At 47.2% G+C, this 11,982-nt stretch overlaps 1 protein-coding gene across 1 annotated transcript in view; it reads right to left on the bottom strand.

The window, feature by feature from the left end:
• The window catches only part of minpp1b (multiple inositol-polyphosphate phosphatase 1b), a 69,593-nt gene that overhangs the window by 4,734 nt on the left and 52,877 nt on the right, over window positions 1-11,982 (bottom strand). The gene's annotated exons all lie outside the window — the stretch shown is intronic.

Raw genomic sequence — 11,982 nt, 5'->3', positions numbered from 1 at the left:
ACTTAGCCACAGCCAAATGCAATGCAAGCATTTATTTCAAGAGGGCTAGAATACAAAAACTGGGATGTAATGCTGAGGCTCTATGAGTTGCTGGCAAGGCCACATTTGGAATATTGTGAGCAATTTTGGGCACCATATCTGAGGAAGGATGTGCTGGTTCTGGAGAGGGTCCAGAGGAGGTTTACAAGAATGATCCCAGGAATGAGTGGGTTAGCATATGATGAGCGTTTGATGGCACTGGGCCTGTGCTCGCTGGCGTTTAGAATGATGAGGCGGGACCTCAATGAAACTTAGCAAATAGTGAAAGGCTTGGATAGAGTGGATGTGGAGAGAATGTTTCCACGAGTGGGAAAGTCTTGGACCAGAGGTCATAGCCTCAGATGTTCTTTGGGAAGGAGATGAGGAGGAATTTCTTCAGTCAGAGGGTGATGAACCTGTGGAATTATTTGCCACAGAAGTCTGTGGAGACAATAGATATTTTTAAGGCAGAGATAGATAGATTATTGATTAGTACGGGTGTCAGGGATTATGGGGCGAAGGCAGAAGATTGGGGTTAGGAGGGAGAGATAGATTAGCCATGATTGAATGGCGGAGAAGACTTGATGGGCCGAATGGCCTAATTCTGCTCCTTTCACTTAGCACCTAAAGCACTGTGAGAATCTACTCCTTGCCCACTACCTTGACACCACAAAAAAACTCAGTGTGGTAACTGCCGTTATGCAAGGAATCCATCACTGGATTTACAATCAATCAAGTTACCTTCTATGGATGTGAATGCTTTGCTACCTGTATGTACTTTTCACCATGTGGAAAATCTTGCCCCTCAGGTTCCCCTCTCACGTTAAACCCATGTCCTGCAGTTCTGGATACTGCTACACTGAGAAAAAGACTCTGTGTGTTCACCAAGGTATTTATATATTAGATTTTACTTCGGAGTCACGTGAGTGACTACGTGAAGAAGCCCGCCCCAGGACGCATTGCGGCATTACGTTTCAGCAGGCAACAGCGGCAGGCGGGAGACAGGGCTCCCGCAGAAACGAGAAAAACTAAGTTTTAGGTAAGTACTTACCTTTATTTTTACAGCCCCTTTGCGTCTGCTTGTTCCCCGCGGGGCATGCAAGCGGCCCCCTTGGACTCCGGGAGGAGTTTTTTCAGTTCGCGGGAGGGGAGGAAAGACGCTACCAGGACCGCACTCACGGCGGACCATGGATGGGAGCTGTGCCGGTGCCGGTAACTCTCCACAGGGGCGACATCAAAAGAGCGCAGGAAGACGGCGCTTGCACTGCGTTGGAGGTTCCCCTCAGTCCTCGCTCGCCCTCGAGTACTGCCCAGGAGAGGCAGGCAGGCGGGCGGGAGGAGGCTTCCGACATTTCGGAGCCGGTAAGGGGACCCACTGTGCAGTGCTGGCGTGGAGTGCGCTGCAGCCCGAGTGCAGGTGAGCAGCAGCCCGAGTGCAGAAAGAGAGAGACAGCGAGGACCGCTAATCAGCGGCCCGCTCCCGACACTGCACCAAGCCCGTCAGCATCAGCTGCGGGCTGGGGGAAAAATGCTGCACCTGCCCGCTCGACGAAGGAAACGTCATTGGGCAGCAACAGGCGGTAGGACCGCTTAGCGGGCGGTCCGCAAACCCCACACCGCGACCGAGCCAGCCCGCTAGCGCCTGAGCAGCGGGCTGGATGTGTGTAAAAACCGGGCGGTGGAGCCGACATCGGACTGGGACGTCTCTCCACCCAGGAGGGGGAGAGACAGCCGCCTGAGCTGCAGGAGCGGCTCTTGGGCATTGGAAAGGTGAGTTTGCAGTTGTGTTTTATTGCAGGGTCAGGAACACAACGCAAAAAACTCGCAAAGAGAAACTGCCCCGCTCCAACTCTACCAGCGGGGCAGCAACCGGCGGCAGCGTCGCTCGCAGAGCGTTTTCGCTATCCCTGAGACCGAGCCAAGCCAGTCTCGCCAGAGCCTGCACGGCGGACTGGGAAAGCGGCCAGGAAGCCAAACGGCCGGTCGTCTCCGATTCGTCGGAGGGGGACATGTCTCTACCAAAGCAGAAGAGAGACAGCCGCCTGAGCTGCACTTAGCAGCTCCTGGAGGAGAAGGTCCACCGGGAACAGCAGCGCTCCCGGCGAGACAGGACAGGCACCTCCTCCATAGTGTCGTGTCAGGCACTGCCCTTTGCTACCCTCATACCACGGGTTGGAGCAGGAGGCTAGCATTGGTGACCAGGGCAGGGCTGGTCTGCAAATGGGGCAGGCGGACAAAATCGGGAGTATGCATGGGGTGCAGGATCAGGAACAGCTGTTGGGTGTGGTGGACCGCTTCGTAGCAACCCCACGGGCTGGAGCACCGCCGGAGCCAAAAAATGGCAGCCAGCACAAACCTCTACTGAAGAAGGTGCTCGCCGAGGTGCTGCAAGAATATACAGCACCAGAGAACTGTGAGGCCCTTAAGGGGAAAAAGCCTCAAACAGCAAAATCTGCGAATGTGGGGGCCCTTATGCGGGCATAAAAACTCAAGCTACAGCGGATCCGAAGGCTCCTGACGTCAGCTATCACAGCCTATGCTCGTTCTGTGGAGACAACGAAGATGAACACATACCAGCAGAAAGTGCTGGTATTAAGGTGTACCACACAATTCGAACTAAACAATCTCCGAAGGGAAATATAAGACCTGCCCTCAATCTCAAAATTTGCAGGCTTGAGCAAAGCCCCAGCTGCGGAGGCAGACTCACTGCTATTTGGGAGAGATCTGAACAAAAAGCTGAAGGAGATGGAAGAGGCATCAAAAACCTTCGGCATCATGAGGGCAGGCCCCGGGACGAGCAAACCACGACTTCCGATACCCAAGCAGCAGCACCCCACGGCATCCACCAGTCGACGTCTAGAATATGGGACTGGTGAACGCTTGGGGCCGCCTTATCCCCAAAGATCTTTTAGATCAGGGCCCGGCGGACCCCCTGGAAAATGCGCCTCCCCCCAACGTCGCCAGCACGTCGTCAGAACAAAAGCACTCAGGAAACAGAAAAGACAAAACCGCCAATAACCATGGAGGTAGGTGGGTCTGGTTCCTACCAGCATATAGAGCGCTTTCCTGGACTATCTTGGGTTTCATATTAATTCAGTCCACGTAACTATTATGTTGCCAAGAAACAACATAGTTGAATTGGCACAAACAAGCAACAAATTAATGGTCAACAAACTACCAACTACTCGACAAGTAACAGAGTAATTGGGAAAAATGGTAGCTTTTCTGTCTACATGATTCAGATCTTAGTATCAAAAACAACATATAGGTTGTCATTGAGCATCTCATGAAGTTACCCACTGAAGTAATATCAGAAAGACAGTGGTGGGGTTACCACTTATACTGGGCATTAATTATCTAAAAAATGTTCGGGTGAATTTTATGGGTTTTAAAGCACTTGCATGTATGGGTATAAATAGACTACACTACGGAGGTGGCCTATATTAACCATATGGGCAGCATAAAGTCGGTATCATATGACAAGTTGGTCAAAACAATTTGGCAATGGTATGTCCAAAGATGTATTTGACTATCAGCAACTTACCTGCCAGGTAAGCAAAATACAGTGACAGACACCAGGTCACATAAATTTAAGGACAACATCAATTAGATGTTTTTCATATAAAGTTTTAACAAAACTATCAAGCTATATGATGCACCAGATATTAATGCATTTCATTGTCTCTGTACTGCACACTGACAATGACAATTAAAATTGAATGTGAATCTGATATCGATTATCTGCATCAACGCTATATCACCAGGTGTTTGGGGATGTCCTATGTATGTCGCGGGGGAAACCAGACCCTGGGGCAGTGGAATCTTCATTGAAAATTTCTCTGGGACAGATAGTTCCAGCAGAAAGCTCGTCAGCTATATATATTAACTTTTCTGACCTATAGGTCATGTTGTCATTCAAGAATGTATTTATAATATTGATAGACAAATGCGTTTCACGCTGCATTGGTGAAATTAATTCTATGTATTTCTTCCCTTCTGCCTCACCAATCGAGGACAACGCACAGTACAAAAGGATTCTGCTTCAGGTATTTGATAGTACCTGACGGACTTACGCAGCCATTGTTCACTATACGCCATGACATGGTTGTTGAAACTTGGATGGTATTTCCCAGTACCCAGAATTATTAACAATCGGAGCCGGGCACAAGTCAACTGTGCCATGGGAAAATCAAGCTCCTGAGTTGCAGATTCTGCACAAGCCTCATCTGGGACTGGGATTGTTATACTGAACCATCGACACCATATCAGCATCCTTCTGAACATCCACTGGACTACAACACTTGTCCAGCATCAAGAGAAGTACTGCAAGGATACAGGGATAACCTACTCATCCGATACAGTTACTACGAACTGGAATTCCTGGAGAACCTTCATCACGATGAAGGATTCGGCTACAGTACCATCAACACAGCTAGAATTGCCCTGCCTGTTGTTTCAAAACAGCTACAGGACAACAGGCCATGGGGTCACTGGCTGGTGGTAAATCTTTGAAGGGTATTAAAACTCTAAACCCTAGACCAGGTACACCCATATATGGGATGTCACAGTGGTATAACCATACTTCAGGGGATACCCACCAGCCAGATCCCTCAACCTGAACCTTCTATGCACTAAACACATATGTTGAAGGCACACGGAGCAGCACAGAGGGTCCAGTCACTACTCCTATTTACAACTGGACACCATGCTCATAGCTTCAGACCAGATCTCTATCATTGTCCAGGGAATGGTCAAACCAAACCAGGAACACCTTATCCAGTCATAAAACCCGGGCTTACCCGCCAGAAAACACGGTAATGTGCCATGACCCTATTACCTTACATAGACACAACCTAATTATTCGAGGGAGATGAAAAGCCTTGTGGGTTGGTCACAAAAAACCTTGTGGTCGGGTAACAAGCCTTTTTTGAGATGGCTCAAGCAGGTATTAAAGCTCCTGGGATAAAACTAACATGTACAAAGTTTTCATTCCACAGGACAAGCTTCCACGTCAACGGCAAAAGAATGGACGTGCCTGTAAACCACATCCTGGCTACAAACGTTCAGAGAAATAATTTATTATAAACTGTTGACAAAACCTGTTTTTAATTGCAGGAAAGATTCCAATCTGCAAATATTTAAATTAGCCAAGGGGAGCATTTAAATTTCTTCAGTGTTATTGTAAAAATACCATTGTTTTTCTATAAACAGATTCATTGGTTGATTATGATAACACGCTTCCTCCCTCAAAGGCTTCGGCAGCGAGTGATATAAAGCTGTTACACGGTTTGAAATCACAGAAGCTTTGAAATCTTCACGTAGTCACTCACGTGACTCCGAAGTAAAATAGTAAGATTAAACGAGAACTTACCAGTTTGAAGTTTGATCTGTATTTTATGAGGAGTTACGATGAGGGATTACGTGCCCTCCGCTCCCACCCTCATTATATGGATCAAACTGATAAATTGATGTCTCTTTGTCTTTACTATGTTACTTCAAATACTTGTGTCTATCTGTGATTCCACACCGCTGCTTTGAAGTATGCCGCAATGCGTCCTGGGGCGGGCTTCTTCACGTAATCCCTCATCGTAACTCCTCATAAAATACAGATCAAACTTCAAACTGGTAAGTTCTCGTTTAATCTTACTATTATATTGCTCTATTTCTACAAGATTCGCACCCATCTGCAACGAGGCGGATAGCTGCACTGTAGATGGTCTTGACCCGAAACGTCACCTAGTCCTTTCCTCCAGAGATGCTGTCTGACCTGCTGAGTTAAACCAGCATCTGCAGTTCCTTCCAACACTGCAGATGGCATGTGTCTGTGGGATTCTCTGCCACAGAGGGCGGTGGAGGCCGGCTCTCTGGATGCTTTTAAGAGAGAGCTAGATAGGGCTCTTAAAAATAGCAGAGTCAGGGGATATGGGAAGAAGGCAGGAATGGGGTACTGATTGGGGATGATCAGCCATGATCACATTGAATGGCGGTGCTGGCTCGAAGGGCTGAATGGCGTACTCCTGCACCTATTGCCTAGTGTCCATTAACGCCAGAGACCCAGGTTCAATCAATCCTGACTACAGGTGCTTTGTACGTTCTCCCTGTGATCTACGTGTATTTTTTCTGGGGTCTCCAGTTTCCTCCCACACTCCAAAGACGTACAGGTTTGCAGGATAATTGGCTTGGTGCAATTGTAAATAGTTCCTAATGTGTGTAGGATAGTGTTAGTGTACGGGATTGGTATTCGGCGCGGGCTCGGTGGACCGAAGGGCCTGTTTCTGCTCTGCATCTTGTTTAGTTTAGTTTAGAGATACAGTGCTGCAACGGGCCCTTCAGTCACCGAGTCGCGCCGACCAGCGATCTCCGCACATTAACACGATCCCTACACACCAGGGCCAATTCACACCTACACCGAGCCAATCAACCTACAAACCTGTATGTCTTTGGAGTGTGGGAGGGAATCGAAGATCTCGGAGAAAACCCACGTGGTCATGGGGAGAACGTACACACTCTGTACAGACAGCACCCATGGTCAGGATAGAACCCGGGTGTGCGACATTGCAAGCGCTGTAAGGCAGCAATTCTATCGCTGCGCCACCGTGCCGCACAGCAACACCCGGTCTGCTAACACCCAGAGGGAAATCCCAGAAGTTCTCAAGAGCAAAATATAAACTTTTCTTTGGTGATGGTGTAGTGGCAGCAAAATGCTTGGACAGTCTTGAGCGACAATTCAGAGTATTAGATCGCTACAGAGGTCCCCCTACAAAATTGCAGCATAAGATTGCAGCAATGGACAGGTCTGGAGCAGATAAGAAGCTGTTGAGAATCAGTCTTAACATTCGAGCCAGAATTGAATTTCTTGGAAAGGATCAAGTTTTCAAACAAAAGCCTCAGTTGTGAAGGATAAAGAGGCGTTCTGTTTATCCCTGTAATATTTACATTTACTTTTTCCTATGGCATTGCATTCCTCTAACAAGGATGCTTTTAGTCACCATCCATAAATGATGCATTCAGCTACTTTCGCCAACTAGTGAATCATGGTTGTTTTTATAGTTTTGTCGGCTGTTCCATGAAGAATCACCTGCAGGCCCGGATTAGAGCCTAAAGGCCCTGTCCCACTGTACGAGGTCATTCAAGAGCTCTCCCGAATAAAAAAAAAATCAAACTCGTGGTAAGCACGTAGAATGTACATAGCGGGTACGTCGGAGCTCGGGACGTCTCTTAGCGGCTCGTAACGCTAACGGCAGGTACTCGGGAAACGCGGTAAGCTCGTGAAGACTCGTGAAGATTTTTCAACACGTTGAAAAATGTCCACGAGAGCCGCGAGTACCTACGAGCGGCCATTACCGTAATTCTCCGAGTTCGAATCAGGGGAAACTCGGGAGAACTCTTGAATTACCTCGTACAGTGGGACAGGCCCTTTAGAGCCTGAGCTTGGCTGGGCTTCCCTCAAAGGACATCATTGAGACTGTTTCATTGCCATGAAATTTGGATGTTTTCTTTACTGGTGTTAGTCTAGATATTTGCTGAACTCAACTTTTATAATTCAGCCTAGGCTGAATGTGGGCGAATAACCTTCATATTGACGTTAACTATTTTTTTTGGTGAGATGTGGGCATATTTGGCAAGCTCTGCCTTCATTATCCATCTTCATTGTTTAGTTTGGAGACACTGTGCGGAAACAGGTTCTTCGGCCCGCCGAGCCCACGCCGATCAGCGTTCCCCCCCCCCGTACACTAACGCTATCCTGCACACTGGGGACAATTTACAATTTTTATCAATGCCGATTAACCTACGTCTTAGGAGTGTGGAAGGAATCCGGAGCACCTGGGGAAAACCCATGGGGAAAACGTACAAACTCCACACAGACAGCACCCGTGGTCAGGATCAAACCTGGGTCTCTGGTAATGTAAGGCAGCAACTACCGCTGTACCACCGTGCCGCCCTAAGATTGCCTTGGAGAAAGTAGTGGAAAGCCATCTACTTGAGCTTCTGTACTCTGTCAGTGAAGGCACTCTCACAATATTGTTGGGACAGAATTCTCTAGGATTTGTATCCGATTATAATGTTTGAAAGGGAACATATTTTTCAACTCAACATGATGTGTGAGTTGGAGAAGAACGGGCATATTCTAATGTCCCCCCTCTATGCATCAACTGCCCTGGTTTTTCTCGATGGCTGTGGTTGAGCCCTGGAAGATAACGCCCATGTAAATTCAATGCATTTCATGGGTAGTGAACACCAGCCACTGGGCAAGATCAATTATGCAGAATGCTTCTTCTTCTTTTTGCGTATGGTGTGCACAGCCTAAAGTTGTAGGACTTGTTCTATTTGATCTTATTTGATTGTGCACACCAGGTTGATTTCATTCGTCGAAACAGGGCGGACCACGTGAAGGTTGCCATCTCCCACCCCATGCGCGATGCTTAGTGCTGTATACTGTCACAGTGGTGCAGCAGTGGTAGCCTCACAGCGCCCAGGAACCGGGTTCGATCCTGACTGTGGGTGCTGTCTACATGGAGCTTGCACGTTCTCCCTGTGACCGCGTGGGTTTTCTCCGGGTGCTCCGGTTTCCATTCACATTCCAAAGACGTGCAGGTTTGTCGGTTAACTGGCTTTGGTAAATTGCCTCTAGTGTGTATGACATAGAACTTGTGTATGGATGATCGATGGTTGCCACAGTCTTTCATGCTGTATCTTAAAACTAAACTTAACTGTCAAGCTTCTTGGAGTTACATTCAGCCAACCTGAATTTTTCAGTAACTCTTTTTTTGACACAAAGTGGTGGTGGGTGTATGGAACGAGCGGCCGGAGTTAAGGCAGCTAGAATCGCATTGTTTAAGAAACATTTAGACAATAGACAATAGGTGCAGGAGTAGGCCATTTGGCCCTTCGAGCCAGCACCGCCATTCAATGTAATCTTGGCTGATCATCCCCAATCAGTACCCCGTTCCTGTCTTCTCCCCATATCCCTTGACTCCGCTATCTTTAAGAGCCCTATCTAGCTCTCTCTTGAAAGCATCCAGAGAACTGGCCTCCACCGCCCTCTGAGGCAGAGAATTCCACAGGCTCACCACTCTCTGTGAGAAAAAGTGTTTCCTCGTCTCCGTTCTAAATAGAAACATAGAAATTAGGTGCAGGAGTAGGCCATTCGGCCATTCATATGATCATGGCTGATCATGGCTGATCATCCAACTCAGTATCCCGTACCTGCCTTCTCTCCATACCCTCTGATCCCCTTGGCCACAAGGGCTAACTCCCTCTTAAATATAGCCAATAAACTGGCCTCAACTACCCTCTGTGGCAGAGAGTTCCAGAGATTCACCACTCTCTGTGTGAAAAAAGTGAAAAAATGGCCTACTCCTTATTCTCAAACTGTGGCCCCTGGGTCTGGATTCCCCCAACATCGGGAACATGTTCTCTAGTGTGTCCAAGCCCTTAACAATCTTATATGTTTCAATGAGATACCCTCTCATCCTTCTAAACACCAGAGTGTACAAGCCCAGTTGCTCCATTCTCTGCATAGGACCTCTTTGCCCCTATATTCGATTTCTCTTGTTATAAAGGCCAACATACCATTCATCTTCTTCACTGCCTGCTGTACCTGCATGCTTACGTTCATAGACTGATGTACAAGGACCCCCAGATCCCGTTGTACTTCCCCTTTTCCCAACTTGATGCCATTTAGATAGTAATCTGCCTTCCTGTTTTTGTTACCAAAGTGGATAACTTCACATTTATCCGCATTAAACTTCATCTGCCATGCATCTGCCCACTCCCCCAACATGTCCAAGTCACCCTGCATTCACATAGCATCCTCCTCACAGTTCTCACTGCCACCCAGCTTTGTGTCATCTGCAAATTTGCTAATGTTACTTTGAATCCCTTCATCCAAATCATTGATGTATATTGTAAATAGCTGCAGTCCCAGCACCGAGCCTTGCGGTACCCCACTAGTCACTGCCTGCCATTCTGAAAGGGACCCATTAATCCCACTCTTTGTTTCCAGTCAGCCAACCACTTCTCTATCCATGTCAGCACTCTACCCCCTATACCATGTGCCCTAATTTTGCCCACTAATCTCCTATGTGGGACATTATCAAATGCTTTCTGAAAGTCCAGGTACACTACATCCACTGGCTCCCCCTTGTCCATTTTCCTAGTTACATCTTCTAAAAATTTCAGAAGATTAGTCAAGCATGATTTCCCCTTCGTAAATCTATCCTGTTACTGCTATCTGGACATCCTGAAGATGTCCAGCATTTTCCCCACCACCGATGTCAGGCTAACTGGGCTGTAATTCCTCTCTCCCGCCCACCTTTCTTAAAAAGTGGGATCACATTAGCTACCCTCCAATCCACAGGAACTGATCCTGAGTCTATAGAACATTGGAAAATTATCACCAATGCATCGATGATTTCTAGAGCCACTTCCTTAAGTACCCTGGGATGCAGACCATCAGGCCCTGGGGATTTATCAGCCTTCAGTCCCAGCAGTCTATCCAACACCATTTCCTGCCTAATGTGGCAGGTAGCTGGATAGCCAGACAGGTACCTGGATAGGACAGGTTTAGAGGGATATGGGCCAAACCCAGGCAGGTGGGACTAGTATAGATGGGATATGTTGGTCGATGTGGGCAAGTGGGCTACAGAGCCTGTTTCCACATTCTATGACTATGCATAGTTCTTTTCAAAATTCTTACAATTAAATCTAACATTTCCAGCGTTATTAGCGAATGTAACAATCAGTAACTACATTATTGGGGATTTTCAGACAGGTGGATGTGTATGCGTTGTAATATTCATGCTCATTTGTTAATGAGATAGGTGACCAAACTGGAATGCAAATTTAATACATGAAACGTGTAGGAAGGGACTGCAGATGTTGGTTTACACCAAAGATAGTCACCAAATGCTGGAGTAACTCAGCGGGACAGGCAGCATCTCTGGAGAGAAGGATTGGGTGACATTTCAGGTCGAGACCCCGAAACGTCACCTATTCCTTCTCTCCAGAGATGCTGCCTGTCCCACTGATTTACTCCAGCATTTTGTGTGAATCTTTGGTTTAAACCAGCACCTGCAGTTCCTTCATACGCATGGTACATTGTTAGCTGACAACGAGGCATACAATCAGTGTGTACACAATCATACAATGCTGGACCCCCACCACTATCAGAGTGAGATCCAACACAAATTGGAGGAGCAACACGTCATATTTTGCTTGAACAGCTTACACCCCACTGGTATGAACATTGATTTCTCTATCTGCAAGTAACCCTTGCTTTCTCCCCCTCTCCGTCCCTCCTCCACCCTAGTTCTTCGACCACATTCATTGTCCTCCTGATTAAATATTACTGATGTATGCATTGTTGTCACCTTCCCCTCAGCTAACAATGAATCATTCCACATTACCAGGAACTTTGTCCCCTTTGATAAGTGATTTCACACCTTACCCATCCATATCTCTGTCTCCCTCTCCTGTGCCTCTCCCTCTGAAGGGTCTCGACCAGAAATGTCACCCATTCCTTCTCTCCTGAGATGCTACCTGTCCCGCTGAGTTACTCCAGCATTTTGTGTCTATGTTTAGTACAAGAAACCATCTTGGTTAATCATGTAAAGGTGTGCATTTGAATTGAGTTCCCAAATCTTTTTAGAGTCTTATTATGCTTGGTTGCCTGGGTTGAAGGGATCAGTAATTATTCTGATACATAGCAGTTCTTCTAACAGCAATGGTCAGCAATAAACTGGGCTTTGTAGATTTTCATACGTTACTGAAAGGGATACACACCATTTCACATTCATTTGGTCTCGGAGCTAAGAACAGGTCCTTCTTCGCTTGGGCAGCTTACAACCCAGTGGAATGAACATTGGTTTCTCTAACAACAAGTCACCCTTGATTTCCCTCTCCCTCCGTCCCTCCTCCAGCCTAATTCTCCGACTGGTTTCACTGTCCTCCTGATTAATTTTA

The sequence above is a fragment of the Leucoraja erinacea genome, chromosome 15 (genome assembly GCF_028641065.1).
Source record: "Leucoraja erinacea ecotype New England chromosome 15, Leri_hhj_1, whole genome shotgun sequence".
NCBI lineage: Eukaryota > Metazoa > Chordata > Chondrichthyes > Rajiformes > Rajidae > Leucoraja > Leucoraja erinaceus.
The sequence above is the reverse complement of the archived record's forward strand: the minus strand, read 5'-3'. Positions and strand labels throughout refer to the sequence as shown.